At 45.2% G+C, this 20,852-nt stretch overlaps 1 protein-coding gene across 1 annotated transcript in view; it reads right to left on the reverse strand.

Moving 5' to 3' along the window:
* The window catches only part of LOC125632840 (uncharacterized), a 180,153-nt gene that overhangs the window by 35,297 nt on the left and 124,004 nt on the right, over nt 1-20,852 (reverse strand). Inside the window, exon 3 of the transcript XR_012666878.1 lies at nt 9,022-9,169. The gene's annotated coding sequence lies outside the window, so the exon portion shown is untranslated. The remainder of the gene's footprint in view (nt 1-9,021; nt 9,170-20,852) is intronic.

Raw genomic sequence — 20,852 nt, forward strand, 5'->3', positions numbered from 1 at the left:
ATTAATATCTGGGGATGGTTGAGGATAGCAATGGAAGGCTGGCCAACTACAGCGAGTTCTGGAAGATGGCACTAGAGAAGATGGACAAGAATTAAAATATGTGGAATTCTCTAGAAGAGTCTTGTTGCAGAGTGGGACTGAGACCATGTCTACACTTAAAACACTACAGCAGCATAGCTGCAGCCATGTTGCTGTAGCCCATCAGGGTAGACACTTACTACAGCGATGGGAGGAGTTCTCCCATCATTGTAGTAAATGCACTTCCACAAGAGGCAGCAGCTAGGCTGACAGAAGAATTCTTCCGTCAACCTATCGCTGTCTACACAGGAACTCGGGTTGGTTTAATTAGGCCTCTCCCTCAGGAGGTGTGGGTTGATCTATTTGCTAGTTCACTAGCCCCTGAGAAAGAGTGCCAGGCAAGTACTGAAGGAGCAGACCACGGCAGGTTAAACTACATTGACCAATGCTCTGAACTGGTATAGAAATTCTTAAGTACACAACACAGTAAAATCCTGATTTTTAAGACACTGTATGCAAAATTACACAAAACTGGCTCGTTATCATTGTGCAAGGGAATAAACATAAAATCTGAGACGGAAAGGGAAGAGAAAATACTAGAACACCACAATAATTCCCACTTTCTATGTGAACCTGCTTTCAAATGAGGAATGAGAAAAACAGCACCTGTTACAGTTAGTTTACAGTCCAGAACAGTAGGAAATGGTGAGTGCAAAGGAATTACAGACGCTACAATTCTGAGGCTTTCTGCGGGGGGAGGGGGGGGGTGTGGTGTGTGTGTGTGTGTGTGTAAAATACCTTTTGTTCCAAAGAAAGACTGTTCCCAACATAACCCATGCACTGCCACGTGGCTAGCCCAGCCTTGCAGAAAAATGCATTCAGCAGCAAAAATGCTAACTCCACCTCCCATTTGCTCTTTACAATTCAACAAGATGCAAACTTCAAAGGCTGGCAGAGAACACTTGGATGCTAATGTTATTACGCTATGGCAATCTAACACATAGACACTCTGCTGGAGCCAAAGTGCTTCCCTGGCCCATTCCACCCATCTCTTGTGCTCCCATCATGTATTTCCCCTCTTTTGCCCCATTCTCCAAAAAATGGGTCCGTCTAGTTTGTGACACGGGGCTTTAAACCTCCCCATTTATTTCTTTCCCACTCGCATCCTGGTAGCAATTGCACCAAGGCTGGCACCTTACCGCTAGATTGAGGGAAGGGTACACAACAGAACTGGTTGGGAAATTGCCAAGCATTTCTAAGTTTGAGCTACCATTTAAAAAAAAAAAAAAAAAAAAAAAAGATTTTCTTCATCTGTTTCCAGTTTTCAGCCAGCTTTACCACAGTCATGGCAGCCCTGTGCTACACTCACAACAAAGGGCATGGGGGTGCTATAGAATCAATATGGTCTGCAACTTATCAGGCTCCATGGATACCGTTGAAGGGTTCGGTCTGTTCTATGCATAGGCAATGGTACGAGCACTAGCCTAGGACCTGGTTGCCCAAAGTTCAAGTCCCTGTTCCTCCACTGACTCCCTGTGTGATCCTGGGCAAGTCACTCAGCCTCTCTATGCCTCAGTTTCCCAACTGTAAAACAGGGATAATAGCACTTCCCTACCTCCTATGGGTGCTGGGAGGATAACTACATTAATGACTGTGAGGAGCCCAGATACTCTGGGGATGGGGGCCATATAAATATTTAAGATAGACAGAGAACCTCAGGCCTTCCAACTGGCTAAAGACTGAATTGGAATTATTGGATACATGGGTATGTAGAATTGTGGTAATAAATAAATAAATAATAAATAATAATACACACTTTGCACTTCTACTGCATCTTCCTTCAATAGATCTCAGAGCACTCTGCAAACAGTAGAGGACTCAGACTTGCACACCCTCCATGAGGTAGGGAGCTGCCAGTGTTTCAACTTTATAGATAAGAAAACTGAATCCCAGAGAGATGAAGCCCTAGGGTTCTCAGAAAGCACATGTAATAGATGAGACCAGAACCCAATACGTGGATCCTCAGCTGGTGTAAACAGTCCTGATTCCACTGACCTTAGTGGAGGTTACACAAACCCACCAGCTGAGGATCCGCTCCCCAGATCTCTAGTGTCCGTTCCGGTGCCTAATCCCAGACCTCTACCTCAAGATTTTGCTGGAACTGTAGTCCTAACCGTGTACAGAGAAGAAAAAAAGGTCATGTTTAAAAACCTACTATCCAACATGTTTTAAACCAAGACCATTTGAAAAAAGACTTTGCATCTAGTGTAGCTAGGACAAGTCACATATATGAAAAAATGTTTATCTGGTCGCAACCAAACTTCATTTGCAAATTCACCTTCAAAAGAGGCTGAAAAGTGGCCCATTCCATAATGGCTGTGATGCGAGGTTATACCATTGCAGAGATCCACTGCCTTCTCCCTACCTGCAGTATATTTTTGAAAGCCTTTGCCCAAGAAGTTTGTTTTGAGGAGGGATTTGAATCAAGAGAACTGAGGATGTTTGGCACTTCGTAAGGGGGAGAATGACCAGACACGCCAGCGATGAGCATGGAAAATATACCTAAATAAAACAGATCCAAGTATACAGGTGGCAGATCAAGGTAAGAGTGGGGAAAAGATACTAAGCCCCAAAGTCAACAGTGAGTGTGTGTTTGGGGGAAGAGGGAGGAGGGAGGGGAGGGGTGTGCAGCAACACATCAATGCAGAGCCTCACTGACTTCTACATGGGTCACTCAGGTTGGAAGTCTGGGCAAAATACAAAGCGAGCTGGCCTTGCTTTTCCAAATTGCTGCATTCCTGTCCTCTGGCTGGCTGCAGAGAAAGCTGTTAGCCTCTCCTACTGAGGGTGAGCAACGAAACAAGATCCAGTGAAATTTCACCAGGAATATCACAGCAATCACTGCAGTCACACACAGGGGCAGGAGCTGGGAGAACACTGCTCACGTCCGTCATGGCCCTAACAATGAAGGGAGAAGCCAACACTCCATTTAAAGCTCCAGTTTTGACCCAATGACCTCCTCGGTGCCCTGACTGAATGCAAACACACAGTCTCCCCACTTTATACCCTGAGCAAAAATAATACAGGTAATACTTTGGACTTAAACGGCACCTCCTAAGGAAGGATCTCAAAGAGCTTTTAACGAAGCTGGGAAGCGTTATGACACGTATCCTCTCTTTACAAAGCAGGAGACACACGCAGCTATTTTCAGGGTATGTCTTAACTGCAGAGTTAAGCCCAGGCACTTGCTCAGGTGTTGTCCCAACCAAGTCACCATTCACATACAAAAACCTCTGAATTTAGTGGTACTTCCAACTTGAGCTAGCTGGCCCATCCTGCGCTACTGCATTGCACCTGGGCTGGTAACTCACCCACTTTGCAGTGAGGATATGGCTAAACCAGGGGCGGACAAACTTTTTGGCCTGAGGGCTGCATTGGGTTTCCAAAATTGTATGGAGTGCCGGTTAGGGGAGGCTGTACCTCCCCGAACAGCCAGGCGTGGCACGGCCCCCGCCCCCTATCCAACCCCACCCCCGCTTCTCGCCCTCTGACAGCCCCCCCGGGACTCCTGCCCCATCCAACCCCACCCCCCCATTCCCTGACAGCCCCCCGGGACCCCTGCCCCATCCACGCACACCCCCAATCTGTCCCCTGACTGCCCCCGGGACCCCTGCCCCATCCACGCACACCCCCACTCTGTCCCCTAGACTGCCCCCAGACCCCCGTACGCCATCCAACCACCCCCGGATCTCCCACCGCCCCATCCAACCCCTCTCCTTCCTGACTGTCCCCCCCAAACCCCTGCCCCATGTAACCACCCCTTCTCCCTGTCCCCTGCCACCCCATCCAACCCCTCCTCTCATTCCTGACCGCCCCCCCCCCCCGGGACCCCTACCCCATCCACCCCTCCTGCTCCCTGTCCCCTGACCGCCCCCGGAACCCCTGCCCCTGACTGCCTCCCGCTACCCCTCCTCTCCTTCCTGACTGCCCCCCCGGGACCCCTGCCCCATCCAACCCCCCTGTTCCCCGACCCCTATCCACACCTCCAGCCCCTAACCACCCTCCGAACTCCCCTCTCCTCTATCCAACCCCCCCTGCTCCCCGCCCCCTTACCGCGCTGCCTGGAGCACCAGTGGCTGGTGGTGTGGAGGCAGCTGCACCGTCTGGCTGGAGCCAGCCACGCATCGCGCAGCACAGAGCACCGGGTCAGGCCGGGCTCTGCAGCTGCGCTGCCCCGCCCCAGGAGCTCACAGCCCCCCCTGTCCAGAGCATTGCGCAGGGAGCTGAGGCTGCAAGGAAGGGGGACAGCGGGGGTGGGGGGAGGGTGGCACTGGGGGGCAAGCCTCCCGGGCCAGGAGCTCAGGGGCCAGACAGGAGGGGCCAGCGGGCTGGATCTGGCCCACAGGCCGTAGTTTGCCCACCTCTGGGCTAAACCATTTAAGTGCGGACGGTCCTGCAGTGTTTTTCCATAACTGCCCGTGTGCCCAGCAGGACAGACATTCACTGGGAAAGAATCAGAGCGGCTCAGCTTACTACAGTACAGAGAACCAAGGGATGTGCCCTCACAAGTCCTAGCACAGGGGTGCAATCAGTGAAGAGAATAACCCAGGCAGGGCTTTGCAGCGTGTCTGCTCATACCCAAACTAGGCGAGCCCAGGTGACTCAGACCCTGGTGTCAATCACCCAAGTTAACTCTGCAGCAAGCAGTGGCTTGCCCAATGTCAAACAGCAAGGGTGAAAAGAAAAGGCGTACTTGTGGCACCTTAGAGACTAACAAATTTAAAGCTTATGCTCAAATAAATTGGTTAGTCTCTAAGGCGCCACAAGTACGCCTTTTCTTTTTGTGGATACAGACTAACATGGTTACTACTCTGAAACCTGTCATTAAGCAAGGGTGAAAAAAATCCAGATCTCCTGCCCCAAGTCCTGTGCTCTAGCCAATATACAGCCCTGTACCCACAAACAGAAGTTGCGTTGGAGGTTTGGAGATGGGCTTAGCAATCTTCCATCTTTTGCAAATATGATATTTTAATAAAAAGCTTCTACAGAAGGAAATATAAACCCTGGAGGCAAACTTGCTGATCTTCTCAAAGTGTAGTTTTAATCCAACTTCTTAAAAATACAAAACATTCCAAAGCTAAAGCTAATGGCACACCTTGAAACCAGTGTAAAGTGAGAAAAAGGACAGCCTTGTAGCACTAACAGAAACAAGACCACCTCTCTGAAAATGAACAATGGGCTGTTTTTAATGAGGGTTCCTCATCAGCATGCAGAATACAGGCACACCCGGCCATCTCTAAATAGTTAAGCGGGACACTTCTGGATTTCACACAGGTCTCTGCTATTAATACCCTCAGAAGTTGACACTATACTTTATTAACACAAGACAGTAAATTGACAAAGACTTGGCTGTGGTGCAACATTTAACTTCATTCTAAACATGGGTAATTTATGCGACAACCTGGCGATTGAATGTGTGTGGACGGAGGTCTGTCCATGCAGACCTGATTGCAGGGACAGGGCTTTGCATTGTAATTGGGCTCAACAGAAGCTATGCCCTTGACCCCGAAGTAGTTTTCTTTGTAGAATTTTTGGCTAGTGTACTCCTGGATTTTACATGCAATCTGTTTGTTCCAACCTAAAATTCTTGGTAAAACTTTAATATATCTTTGCAGAAGTCTTGACAAGTTCCACTTACCACAGGAGAATAAATCCACACTGAGTCTGGAAATATATTCAACATCAACACCATATCTATTGAACGTTTTGGAAAGCACAACTGTAATCACCAAGATCTTGGTCACCATCAGGGATCAAACCCAGGACCTGTGCTAAGAACATGAGCCTCTACACATCCTGAGCTAAAGTCCAAAATCCCCTGACTAGTGGTTGTAGTAGACTAGACTAGTGTCCTCTGTGGATAAACTTCACACAGGGAGGGAACACACACACTCATCAGTACAAAATACCAGCTTGTTTATGTTATGATGAGTGTGCCGAAATTGAGGGGGGAATTCCTTTCAAAAAAATAAACCAGACAAATATGACGCTGACCAAAGGGGAGCTCTGGGAAAGAGGATGCAGAGCCTGAGGCAAACTAATCATTCAGAAAGTGTTGAAATCCCAGGTCCATCATGCAGAAAGTGTTGAGATAACATGGTAACATGAACCTGATAATTTGAGCCCTTTGTAGATAATTGACAAGATAAATCCTGCCCCAGCTATCCTGTTAACACCATTGTGTGCTTTTCAGCTGCGACATGTTACCAAGGCAGCACCATGCCATAAGCTAATAGTGGCTTGGAGCAGCCATCAAAAGGCAGGCATGCGACATGTCTGCCCCTTCACTGACATCCATCCAACATACCCCAACCTGGGGCCACACCCAGACGTTTTGGACAGGTAGCTTGCATTCTGTTCTCTGGAAAGACAGGCCTGAGCTAGGGTTGGCAGATTAGAACTTTCCCAGAGTATGGCAGTTTGGATGCAATCCTCTGGTTCATACACTATGGAGACAGACCTAAGCTGCAGAGTTCAGAGCAGGAATTGCAACCAAACTTCCACATAGTTCAGATTTAAAGGGATTTTCATACCCAGGGGTTAGCCGTGGCCTGCACAGCTCAGTTGGGCTCCAGAACCAAAATTTCCTCCAAGCATAAGGGTGTTGTGGTCCTGGACCCTCCCTAGCCTTCACAAACAAGTAAAAACCAAACCGTACCCACTTTACTCCTCATCCCAGATGTCTCAAATGCCCAACTACTAATGCCAAGATATCACAATCCTGCTTCTGGAGTTTGCTCATGCTGAGAGGGGCTTATCTGTGGAAAGCGCACAGGGCTGGGCTAACAACTGTGGGGAAGCATTTCCCTCTCTCTCAATAGTGAGAAGCAAATGGGAGCAGGATTATTTCAGACAGATGACAAAACAGCAGTCTCTGTTTAGTAATCAAAATCTCCCAGGAGCTACGATCAGAGTTCAAGGAAGGGGAAGCACATGGGTGGCAGATACCATAGGCTGTGCATCCCCCCATGCTCCCCCCAATCCCCCCCCCCCCGCTTCCCGCTCTGTGATGCGACTCCAGTACCACTGTGTGGTGGCCCCGGCTTGGGCTGGGGCCATGGCGTCTGCCCTCCCAGTACTAAGGGGCTGGGGGGGGGGCCAGTGGTGCAGTGGGGGGCCTCTAGTCTGGGTGTGGAAGGGGCGGGGATGTGGGATAGCCTCCCCCAGCCAGCGGTTCATGTACCGCCCATGGGGAAGCACATCTCCCCTTCCCTGCTAAGGGCAGAGAGAGCATGTGCCCCTCCCTCTGCTGAGCAACTGGGTGAACTCAGCTCCCCCCATGTCCCTCCTCCTTGGCTGATAAAGGGAGAGCTCATCAGGCAGGGGGATCTGATCTGGGGTTAGCAAAAGGAGCGAGAGACTGACTGGCCAGCTTCTGGGCTCCCAGCTTTGCAATCAGTAGGTAGTGCAGCAGCATCTGATGGGAGAAGATCCCCTGCTGGGAATTCTATAACCACCTCATCTAAAGGAACAGCTGTCCCCCACCCTTTGCTTCCAGACAGATAAATAAATGCATAAAACATTAAAACATTGCATAAAATTCCTCTTTTGAAATGTCTTTAGATCTTCTAAAGTGCAGGAAATTGCATCAGGCATTTCAACATCTGGGGGCAAAAATCCCCAGAGCTTCTATTTTTGCTCATAGGTTCTGCACCCTGATCAAGTCTAAATGGCATTGTTTATATACGCTGCACACCCATATATATTGCTTGCACCGAGCCTACGGGTTAGGGACGCAAGTTTCTTTTGGACACCATTCTCCTCCTGTTTGTCTAAATGCTCAGACACTACAGTGATAGCAGTGTTATAGAAACCATAAAGGGTCCCCAGGTCCTTCCCCTTCCTGTATCCTATCATCACTAACACAGAATCTTGTGACAACAGCCACCAAACTGCCAAAAACTGCCACTCCTATTTTGATCTACTTTACCCACTGATTGGGGAAAAGTTACACAATGATTTTCAGTGCAGAAATTCACACTACCAGAAATGTGGGACATTTTGCCAGCCAGCATTCAGTTTGCTACATGTTTCTGGATGGCTAATTCAATGGGAACAGCCAACATTACTAATAAAAGTTGTTCTCAATTCGAGGAGGGGCCTCGAACGTATTCCAAGGGGAAAAAAGTTGTTCTCTTCGAGCAGTTCCACTGAAACGGTGTCCACTGTTTGCAGAGAAATTTGAAAACCGACTTTGGTTTAAAATGATCATAGTCTGGTGATGAAGATCCTCTAGATTCTAAAATACCTGTGATCTTTTTACATGCCACCATCCACCTAATCAAAAAGTTTACAGAAACTCCACCAAAAACTGTTAATCCATTATAGCGTGACTCGTGATAATACAGTCTGTAAATCCCTCGTCTCACTGTAGCAGCATCTAATGAAACCCTAGCACCAGAACTGTGGACACCTCTTGCTCGCATCATGACGCAATTACGCAGAAAAAGAGGCCAACCAAAAGGAAACCATACTGGAGAACCATAAAACTATAAAATGCAAAGTGTGGCCACTGGAAAGCGTGAGAAGCAAGAACCAGCTTCAAAGGGGATTTAGCAAGCCAGGGACTTGTCGACACTCAAAAACTGTACCACTTTAACTATACCAATTTAACTAAAGCAGTAGAACCTCCCCTCTTCACACACAGACCCCTTCACCCCAGCTAGTGTAGGTGCAATTACACCAGTATAGTTTATTCCTGTATGGGGTGGGGAATAAACTATGCGGTATATGGTATCTGGGCTGTACCAATATAACTAAAAAAAATAAAATCACACCCTAACCAACATAAAAGGGAAGTTGCAAAATGTCCCTTTCAGAATTCTTTATCTGAGCATTCCTCAAATTAGCAGTGGACAATGACAAACATCCTGCCATAAGAAAAATCAGGGATTAAGAACATTTTCACCTTTGCTGAATTCTTTCAGGAGCAAATTCTCTTACCTGATGGAAAGCTGATCCAAGGTCAGTGTACCTGGCTGACTGGGAAACAGCCCAGGAAAGAATCCAACACAGTAGCTCAGCAACTTTCATTTTCTTTTTTCTCTCTTTGGCTGAAATCTTTTGCAGAAAGACCCTGAAATGCATGAACCTGGAGACAGAAACAAAATTATGGAGAGAGCGCACAAAGCAAAAAATGACACATTTTGGTGAAGCTGATCTTCTTTATTTGTAGGATTTTCTTAGGCTAGACCTACAACCAAAAACTTTTGCTGGGAAAGCAATGTTGGTGAGGGGTGTGAGTTTTTGCAAAAGTCCTAATGTACATGTGGTTATACTGACAAAAGTGTTTTTAACCGTGTAACTTATTTAGTGCAGGAAACCAGTATAGACTACACCAGAAAACGCACTTTTTTGCCAGTACAAGCTGTCTCTACACTACATGGGTTTGCTTGTATAAATACACTGGAAACCCTTTCAAATGTAGACCTGGCCCAATTGACTGTTAAACTCACAAGACTGATTCTCTTCTCACTCACACCATTTTTACAGGGGTGCAACTCCTCTGATTTCAGTGGAGTATGCCCGAATTACAATGGTGTGAGTGAGAAAAGTATTAACTAGGGCTGTCAAGCGATTAAAACAATTAATCGCGATTAATCGCACGATTAAAAAATTAATCACAATTAATCATGCTGCTAAACAAGAACAGAATACTATTTATATAAATATTTTTGGATATTTTCCACATTTAAAAATATATTGATTTCAATTACAACACAGAATACAAAGTGTATAGTACTTGCTTTATATTTATTTTTTATTACAAATATTTGCACTTTAAAAAAAATAAAAGAAATAGTATTTTTCAATTCACTTATACAAGTATTGAGTGCAATATCTATCATGAAAGTTCAACTTAGCAATGTAGAATTCTGTACAAAAAAAACTCTGCATTCAAAAATAAAACAAAAATGTAAAATTTTAGATCCAGCAAGTCTACTTCTTGTTTAGACAATCGCTCAGACAGACAAACAAGTTTGTTTACATTTCCAGGAGATAATACTGCTCGCTTCTCGTTTACAATTTCACCTGAAAGTGAGAACAGATGTTCGCATGGCACTGTTGTAGCCGGAGTTGCAAAATATTTACGTGACAGACGTGCTAGAGATTCAAATGTCCCTTCAAGCTTCAACCACCATTCCAGAGGACCTGTGTTCATACTGATGTTGGGTTCTGCTCAATAATGATCCAAAGCAGTGGAGATCAACATATGTTCATTTTCATCATCATGAGTCAGATGCCAACATCAGAAGATTGATTTTCTTTTTTGGCGGTTCAGGATCTGCAGTTTCCGCAAAAGAGTGCTGCTCTTTTAAAACTTCTGAAAGCATGCGCCACATCCCGTCCCTCTCAGATTTTGGAAGGCACTTCAGATTCTTAAATCTTGGGTCAAGTGCTGTACCTATCTTTAGAAATCTCACATTGGTACCTTTTTTACGTTTTGTCAAACCTGCAGTGAAAGAGTTCTTAAAACGAACAACATGCTGGGTCATCATCCGAGATTGCTATAACATGAAATATATGGCAGAATGCAGGTGTAAAACAGAGCAGGAGACATAAAACTGTCCCCCAAGGAGTTCAGTCACAAATTTAATTAACACATTTTTTTTAACGAGTGTCATCAGCATGGAAACATGTCCTCTGGAATGGTGGCTGAAGCATGAAGAGGCATATGAATGTTTAGCATACCTGGCACGTATATACTTTGCAATGCCAGCTACAGAAGTGCCATGCAAACGACTGTTCTCGCTTTCAGGGGATATTGTAAGAAGCGGGCAGCATTACCTTCCGTAACAGTAAACAAACTTGTTTCTCTTAGTGATTGGCTGAACAAGAAGTAGGACTTAGTGGACTTGTAGGCGCTAAAGTTTTACATTGTTTTGTTTTTGAGTGCAGTTATGTAACAAAAAAAATCTACATTTGTAAGTTGTGCTTTCACGATAAGGAGATTTCACTATGGTACTTGTATGAAGTGAACTGAAAAATATTATTACTTTTGTTTGTAATTTTTACTGTGCAAATATTTGTAATAAAGACAACAAACTAAGCACTGTACGCTTTGTATTCTTGTTGTAATTGAAATCAATATACTTTAAAACGTAGAAAAACACCCAAAAATATTTAATACATTTCAATTGGTATTCTATTGTTTAACAATGTGATTCAAACTGCAATTAATCACAATTAACTTTTTAAATCACGATTTTTTTTAGTTAATCACGTGAGTTAACTGTGATTAATCAACAGCCCTAGTTTTAACGTTTTAATCCACCAAGTGGTGTATGAGAGTAAATAGTAGGTCTGCCTTTCCATGGGAGTAGTGTAATGTGTGTACATCAAAATCAATAATACGATACACGTAGAGGGTCTGAGCACCCACAGCACCAATTAAAATCACTGGGCACTGCATGTGCTCAGCACCGATTTAAACCAGGCCTTTGTCTTCTTCTGAATGTCGAGCCAGTGCTGGATGAGGCTGGAATCCAGTTTAGCCTCTGGTACTAGGCTTTCATGCTGCTTGGATCTTGAGTGATATTGCTTTAAAAAAAGAAAAGGGCAATTCTCCAGTATTGACCTTGGAAATGGTTATTCATAATTAGAGTCACGTGAACTGGGTACGGGGGGAAAATAACCTTCAGAATGAAAAATAAATTGCAATATTCACAGCAAGACTCAACACAGTTACCCCGAGAAGAAAAGCAGCCTTAGCAACAGGAGAAAGATGTCTGGCTGCTGGGGTTTGTTGCTTTTCCTGAACTACTGAGGAATTTCAGAGGAGGGGAAAGGTTAAAAAAATTGAGTTTAATCAGAAGGGCCATTGATGCAAGTGCAAAACTTCCAATCCCAGTCATTCAACCCATTGCACCACAGCAATCAGAATCAGCCAAAGCCAACTGGAGGGTGGGGGGAGTTTTACATACTCCATACCTAGAGAAGTCCCCAGTACCCTCCACCCAGGAGGGTGGCTGAATTAAAGCCATCTTCAAGTATTTGATTTTGGCTTGAGAACAAAGGTACATCTCAGGTTTTTAAACCACAATTTTCAAAGTTGTCTCTGAGGTGGGGTAATCACCAGGTTGACAGCTGACTCCAGAGCAGATCCTTGTACAGAACAGCACATTTACCTTGAACTTGGACTGGCTTGGCAACATCCCTGGGCCCTGTAGTGTGGGAAAGCCAGCTTTGGGAATGACCACTGGTTGTCTGCTCCACAGACCAGCTACTGGATCTCAGGTGCATGTTAGATGAGACACCCTAGGACTTATACACGTAACCATCACCTTCATCCTAACTTTCTCAATGATTCATACAATGACAATGACTTCGGCCTCAGAGTCTGTACATCTTCTCTGTGGGTTTGAGGAAGAGTGCTCTGACTAAGGCAGTGGTTCTCAGCCTATTTACCATCGTAGGCCACATGTGCAGCCCACAGTCGAGACTACCTGTACGGCCCTGAGGATGTCACACGGGCTGCAGCTGTGTGCTGATTGCACCTCAGGTTGAGAACCACTGGACGAAGGGCTTGTACACACCAGCGCTTATTTCGGTATAACTTAAGTCGCTCAGGGATGTGGAAAAGCCACACACACACCCCCACACACACACCCCGAGCAATGAGAGTTACACAGACCTACACGCTGGTGTGGACAGCGCTTTGTCGGTGGGAGAAGCTCTCCTACCAACACAGCTGCCGACGCTGGGGGAGGCGGCGTAATTATGCCAATGGGAGAACTCTCTTCCCCAACGGCAGAGAGCGTCTGGGCTCGCAGTGCTACGGCAGCATGGCTACGTTGGTACAGCTATGCTGAGGTAGCAACTGTAGTGTAGACAAGCCCTCAGGCTCTCAGAAAAACAGACAGAGGAGGCTTTACAGAGCATGAGCTCTATGACTCCCTCTGGATTAAGAAGGATCCCCGGCATGACAGCACACAGCTGTCACCATTACACAACAGCCTTCTTCAGCTAAGGATGTCCAAAAACTATTCATGCTGACTAAGGGCTTGTCTACATGAGGATATTTACCATGGTAGTTATAGCGCTATAACTCTCCATGTGGACACACTTATTGCAAATGGCCTAAATTAAACTGGAAAATGGTTCTCTTATTCTGGAACAAGAGTGTCCACATGGGGTGTTATACTGGTATAGATACAGCAGCATAACTATGCATATATGTCTAATTATTCTGGTAAATTTCCCTGTGTACACAAGCCCAGAGTTTCACAATATCCCTAAGTGCTGGGTCTCAAACCAATTTTACAGAAGGGCTAACCGACACAGATAGCGTTCACCTTGACCTGCTAACATACACAACAACTGTCTTGTCCATACTAGTAGGATTTTATCATGTGTCGGTTGCAAGTGTTTAGCTAAGCACATAGTTTAAAAAACAAAAACAAAAACTTAAAAAAAAAAAGTCATTATGAAGATGAAGCTAGAAAGGTTAATTGACTTGCTCAAGTTCCTGGCTCCCACCCCTGTTCCTAAACCACACTCTTTCTCAGACAGAGACAAATCAACCCCCTTCACCTTTCCAGAATCCATTCTTGACTTTTTGTGTAACATATTTGTAGGTACTCAGTACAGGAATGCAGGACTCTAGTTTCTTCCTTGTCTGCCTATAACTTAGCAATGTTGGCCTGCTAGAATGGGGGGGGGGGGGTGTTAGCATGACTGAAGGACAAAAGTACATTGTACAAGCAGTACTGGGCCACATTCTCACCTACACTGAAGCCCCTTTAAACCACTTAGACTTTCACTTTGCTCTATATATTACTTTGTTTTTAAAAAAAAACGTTGGTGAATGCTCTTTTACCTTCCATTTCTCCCTCACCAATAAGCCTGCCTACTGACACACTGCCAGACTCCATCCTTACCTTGACCCATTGCCTGGTGAAACTTCTATTCCCCCATTCAGCACCTCACGTTTGGACCACTGTGAAATTCCTCTCGCTTACAGTCTCCTTAAAAAAACCTCCCACTTCTATGAACATCGGGGGGGTGAGAGGTCCCCAGAATGCTGTGACAGACTCAGACTCTCACCCCACCCCATCCTACCTCCCACCAGCAACGTGAGCTCGGGGAAGAAAGTAACTGTTGGGAAAGGTCACCAAGAGTCCAGCCCATAAGAGCAACGACAAGCTGCTCCAGCAGTGACCATCGGACACTTATAGGGTCATTCGTGCCCAATGGTTTTTTTCGTGATATACCTTGGACATTCTTTCTCCTCTGCGGACTGGCTACTTGCACCAACTCCCTCCCACCCCGACTCATACTAACTTCACTTCAGCCTCACTCCGTGCTCTCCGCATCCCCCACAAGCCCTCTGACCACTCCCTTCTTTTTTGTCTTTCCATTTATCCCAATTCCCTCTCAACTAAACCCCACCTCAAAAAAGTCAAGAAACCAACAAAAATATCCATGTGACATTTCTGAACCCTCCCATTGTTGACACTGTTTGTGTCTTATGTCCCTTCCCCACCCCACTGCAACCCTATCTCTGTTCTGCCTATCTAGATCAGTGGCGGGTAACCTGCAGCCCGCCAGGGTAATCTGCTGGCGGGCCGTGAGACAGTGTTTATACTGACCGTCTGCAGGCACAGCTGCCCGCAGCTCCTGTTGGCTGGGAACGGCAAACTGCAGACACTGGGAGCTGTGGGCAGCTGTGGCTGTGGACAGTCAATGTAAACACTGTCTTGCAGCCCGCCAGCAGATTACCCTGACAGGCCACAGGCTGCCCACCACTGATCTAGATTGTAAGCTCCTTGGGGCAGGAGCCCATTGTACGGTGCCTAGCACAACAGGTTGGCTGTGTTTGGGGTCCTTAGGCATTACCATAATACAAATGAATAATAATGAGATCTGTAATTTTACTTCGAGACAACAACGCAACAGGGTCCCTACTAGTATCCACCCCCACTTCCAATTCAAAGTTTCCCTCTTGGGCTTCCACTGAGTTGTTTCCATCCTGCCTTTTCCTAAACCTCACATCCACATACTCTCCCCCACCATCTTTCTCTCCTAACCTTCACTTAGTCCCATCCGATTCCACAGCCAGAAGTCACCCCACATCCATCCAAATCTCTCTCCCTGAGCCACCAATGCAGTCCCTCTGTTATCTTTCCTGACTGAAAGAGGTGGACGTAAACCCTCTCCACTTCAACATAGTCTCGTGTTGCACAAACAAAGGAGCTTCTACCTACGTTTGAAGCATCAAGAGTCATCCTTACAATCAAAGTGTCAGCAAGATCCAAAGTGACAGCATGAACAAGAAGTGGTGGTGTTTTATATCGATAAAAATAAGGGGATGGGTGGGGTGGGGGGGCAGGGGAGGATAAAAAATAAATTAAAGAAGATTACCAAATCTAATTATGAAATCATGGAAAGTTATTTCCAGTTGTAACTATCATATTTCAAAATGTGGATATGCTTGGCCTGAAGCCACACATACCACTTGGACAGTGATCTAGTCAGATCCGTAAGCTAAGGTCAGGCCTCATCTGTACTTTCATGAGAGTTCTTCAAGGAAAACACAGAGGCTAGAGATATTAGGGTTCAGTAGGGAGTATTCCTCCCCTTGCATCACCACTGTAGCACTGTCCTAGCATGGTGTCAAGGAGCACTGTTCTGCTGGAGGAACTATTTTTAAGATAAGATGTAAGCTATGGCCCGGATATCAAAATCCTTAAAGAGCCCCTGACCCATTTAGCAAGAGGTAAGGATGTAGCCCCAGTGTCTTGGTCAAATCCTTACAGGGACAATTCCTTTTTGCCTACATGAAAACACAGTTGGCATGGAATGGTGTCGTTCCCCAGAGAAAACATATGCACATATTGTATATACAAAAGCTGTAAAGCACTCCAGGAGCCTTCTGGGAAAACAGTACTAAAATACTACACAATATTTATTATTTCTATATGGCCAACAGTATACTAGTCACTTTACAGACAAGATCACTGCACCCAAAAGCTTATAATTTACATCGACAAGATGGGGGAATGAAGGGAGGGCATGGAAGGAGGTCTGTTTGAATGGTGAAGATTAGTGCACTCTTCATTAGAGCTAGAACTTTTTAAAATTATTATTAATTATTATTATTCAAGATTTTGGATAACGATTATCTGTTCTAACATATGTTTTCTGAAGAGAACAGATAATCCTGAAATGTAAACAGAGCTCCAAGAGCAATCTTCTCATCTTGGATTACAGCACAAAGTTTTCATAACTTTCCAATCCCTTTTGCTCTCGTTTTACTGGATTATTTAGTAACCGTCACAATGGATGAATTACACACACAATGTAACTCAACACCACTATCCCCGAGAGGCGCTTAACTGGTCGCTCCAAGCCAGGTGCTAACCTTGGTTATTTTAGCTCCTTGATTCCCCAAAAAAGAAACCACAATGAAAACCTCAAGTGAAATTGGCCTAACCTCTCCTGGAGATTTCGATTTCAATCCTACGTGGGTGCTACTTGAAACTCCATGAAAGGAACATCTTAAATAAAAAGGTTTGCAGTGGAGCATGGCAGTAAAACTGGGTTCAAAGCCTGTATCACTGGCTCATCATGAATTCATTAACCCTTGGAAAACTAGCACTTCCCACAGTGCCAGCCAAAGCAAGGATCAGCAACACCCAAGAAACAGAAGAATGGCCATACTGGGTCCAGCCAGCCCTGTATCCTGTCTTCCAACAGTGGCCAGTGCCAGATGCATCGGGGGAATGAACAGGGCAATTATTGAGTGATTCATCCCCTGCCGTCCAGTCCCAGCATCTACTATGTACCTGCTACGTACTATGTACCTGCACTATGTGGCCCCCATAACTCTACTGAGTGCCTCGCAGTCTAACATCTGTATCTTACCTCACAGGAGAGTTGTGAAGAAAGTGCTACTATCCTCATTGCACAGGTGGGGAAGTGAGGCTCAGAGACAGAGGCAAATTTTCCAAAGCATTTAAGTGATTTAGGGGCACAACTCCAATTAAAGTCACCCTATTGACAAAATTATGCCAGTATGACATTTTAGGAACAAACTGGCCCTAGGGTTCCTAAGTCACTTAGATGCTTCTGAAAATTTCACTCTAAGTGTCTACAGTCTCACAGGAAGTTTGTAGCAGAGCTGGGAAGTACACCCATGGCTCTCAAGCCCTAGGCAGATGCCCTAACCATGGAGATATCTCTGAGATATCCTCTCTGAGCACTAGCTGCTTATAAAGCTCACAGGATTGTGCGAAAACCTCTCTCAGCTTTGATCCAAACAGACTCCCACTTAGCAAAATCTGGAGTTTGAATGTATGAAAAAAAACAACAAAAAAGCCCACCTTATTTTGGAGGGGGAGGGAGCCACTTTCCATCTTTTTTATGTATAAAGAAACAACAAAGGGGAGAAACTCAATTTTTTAAAAATCCTTTTCATGTCACCATTAAAGATATTCCATGAGCTTCCAGTACAATTTGGATCCCTTCCCACCTACTGTTTGCTTGATAGAAACAAGATGCTATAAGGTAGAGTAAATGAAGTTTTAAGCTCTTTGGAGCCGGGACTATGGACAAGCTTGTCAGGAGTGATTAGTGATTTTACATGCCTCCCTCTAGGGTGACCAACTTGACACACCATAAAGGTCCTGAATTCTAGAGATTGGGTGTTGCTCAGTGTTTTCTGAAAATCAGTCCCCCTTTAGGTGTCTTAAGTTGGACTCTCAAAGATCAAGGTATGCAACAAATCACTAGTCAATGTTGACAACCTTGGCCTATTTCTTCTCAACTATTTTTATGGCACTCCGCTCAACGGATCCAGACTTTGATCAGGATCTTTGAGTGCTATTACAACAGAAATATCAAAGAGCAACAAGACACAATTTTTCCTAGCTCTCTCTCATCTCTGTGTGTGAAAGAGGATCTTTACAGGCTACCTGAGGCGGTGAGCAATTTCTAGGACATGGAATCTGAGCACAATCTATTTTGCCATAATCCCTGTAGTGTTGTACTCAGCCATTAGCCAGCTCTTTCAATGCTGAGGAATTCAATAGTAGGAATATACACAAAGGGCAAGATCTTTGGGGAAAGGACTTTGGCTTTAGTCTAACACACTTTCAGGCATTTGGGAATAACATGTAATAAATCTCAAACTTGAGCAATCATCTGATGTGCTATGTGTAACTGAACAGGTGGTTTTGGATATGACCTCCTTGGGGCGAAGGCCAATTGTAAAGCATCAGCCCCATTGTAGGTGCTCAGTGAATTAATCATCATCATCATAATTATCCAAAGGGTAAATTCAATGCCTTCCTGCAGTGGGGAAACACTCTATTAAATACTAATTATTGGTGTATTGTTAATAACAATCTAAAAACTGCAGCAAATCAACAGAAAAGACGAGACGGGAAGTCATCCTTACTTTATTTAGCTTCAGTTCAACAATTCCTTTGGACCTGCTTGGAGCAATACACCACGTGCTGAAAGAGTGGCAAATGACACTGACTGCCTTCCTTCATAGCTGAACCCCATCAGTGTCCGGCTAAGCAGTAAAACAAAAGAGCTGACAGGTCCTTGGGGTCTTTGGGGAGAGAACTGACCATTAGAGGCTGAGAAGCAGACACACTTGAATGGAAAATACTGGGCCACCTGACCCTGCTTCTGGTTAATGTACTTTCCCATCCATCTCTCTCTCTCTCTTTTCATCCTCCTACCCACAGAGGCATTTTGTGCCTCAGTGGCTGTGATATTAGGGACCCATCTGCTAGCCTCTTCACGTGGAATCCTCACATCTCCAGCTTAAAATGAGCACGTCACTTTCCTCAGTGGCACTAATCTGCTTGTGATACCATGGTCAGTTATCAAACAAGGTTCTGATTCAGTCATATTATCCCCAACCCACTCCTATAGCAGATAGACTACACTCAATTTTACCATCTAACCCCTCTCTAACCTCACCTTCTTCATTTTAATTCAGCAAAAGGAAAGATTTGGACCTCTATAGTAGGTCTACACTGCAGCTGGGAGGCATGCTTCTAGCTGCAGTGTAAACATACCCTATGAGAAGGGTGTAAGAAGGTTCCGTAATGTTACCCTATCCAAGGTGTAACAGAGAAGCCAGTATTTCTGAGGGTCTGGAGGATGATATGTCCATGTGACATACTGGAGATCCACTATCTCCCCTGCTTGTCCTCTTCCGGTTTCAACCTCCCCCATCCCCCAAACTCCTCCAAGCTGAAGCCACACTTTTTCCCATGCTCCCCCAACCACCACCCCCGCACCCCAACTCTCCTGCACATACAAAATGGACCCTACAGCCCCATGATCTGCCCCAACCTGGCTCCTCTCAGATTCCCACCCAGACCTCCTTTGTACCCACCCACAACCTTGAAGCTTACAATCACCCATCCCCTGCATCCTGCTTTTATTCATCATTCAACGTATTCTGTAGGGAAGCAAGGGCATGCAAGGATGGGGGGATAATGCTGAAGAGTTGTGAGAAGCATTGGGGCAATCCAGGCCTGGGCATGAGCAGGCTCTATAGGGAGATATGGGGGAGAAATACAGCAGTGTGGATGTTCAGGAGGGCATGGGAGATATGAGGGCTCTGTAGGAGAACATATAGGAGATAACACACATCACCGCCAACAGCCATCCACGTAAATAATCTTCAATATTAACAGACATTTGATTTAAAAAGCTGAGAAATTCCCACAGAAGAAATCTTTGTTAACTTTGAGATAAGGTACGTGGCCTGCTTGTCCCACCTGCGCAAATCCTAAAAAATAAAGAGATAAATGGCTCAGTTATTGAAAACTCAGATATCACTTTCCCTTTTCAACCTCAGCCACTCCCCTCTTCCTTTACCCACAGCCCTCACATCTCCACCTTCTTCCTGTAAAACCAGATGACCATAATGAGCCTTAACTCTGACCATAAACAAAATCCACCAACACACCACACACACACAGATTTCAATTCTCTACCTTCTACCTAAAAACGACTTCCAGCAAAAAGCAGTGATCGCCAAATTCACATAACAGAAAAATCTCTCTCACAGCCACAGCTCACAATCTGCCCACAAGCCTCATTCGTCCTTATTCAAAAACTCATACTGAGCTACATACGGTGTAACTTACAAAAGCCACACTACCCTATATTAGTCAGCAGAACACGTGAACATTTAACCGATAAACATGGATGGTCGTTGGCTGTTCCGGAAAAGAGCAGAGAAATGGAGGCTGTGTGTGGTAGATGGAAGGTAACTGAGATTGAAGAAAGAAAAGGAGTACTTGTGGCACCTTAGAGACTAACCAATTTATTTGAGCATAAGCTCACGAAAGCTTATGCTCAAATAAATTTGGTTAGTCTCTAAGGTGCCACAAGTACTCCTTTTCTTTTTGCGAAAAAGACTAACACGGCTGTTAATCTGAAACCTGAGACTGAAGAGAGGAACCAAGAGTGGGAGTGTAGCTAGAAAAGCTGAATTACGTAGCCCTTTATTTCCTTGCTTTTCGGGGTTTGTGTTGATGGGATAGGACATCTAGCAACCTTAGCTCTGAAGCTGAAGCCTTTTAGTGCAGGACACACACACACACTGGACAGAAGTCTTTGGCCTGTGATATGCGACAGATCAGAACACATGATCTAATGGTCCCTTGTGGCCACCAGAGCCATGAATCTCTATGTGAATGTGTGTATTCAGTGTGTGTGTATGTACACACATATCTGCAGGTTTGTATGTTTACAAACACAAAACCAGAACTCTGCTTAATAACGGGATGCATATATGAAAT

This window comes from Caretta caretta, chromosome 2, assembly GCF_965140235.1.
Source record: "Caretta caretta isolate rCarCar2 chromosome 2, rCarCar1.hap1, whole genome shotgun sequence".
Classification (NCBI taxonomy): domain Eukaryota; kingdom Metazoa; phylum Chordata; order Testudines; family Cheloniidae; genus Caretta; species Caretta caretta.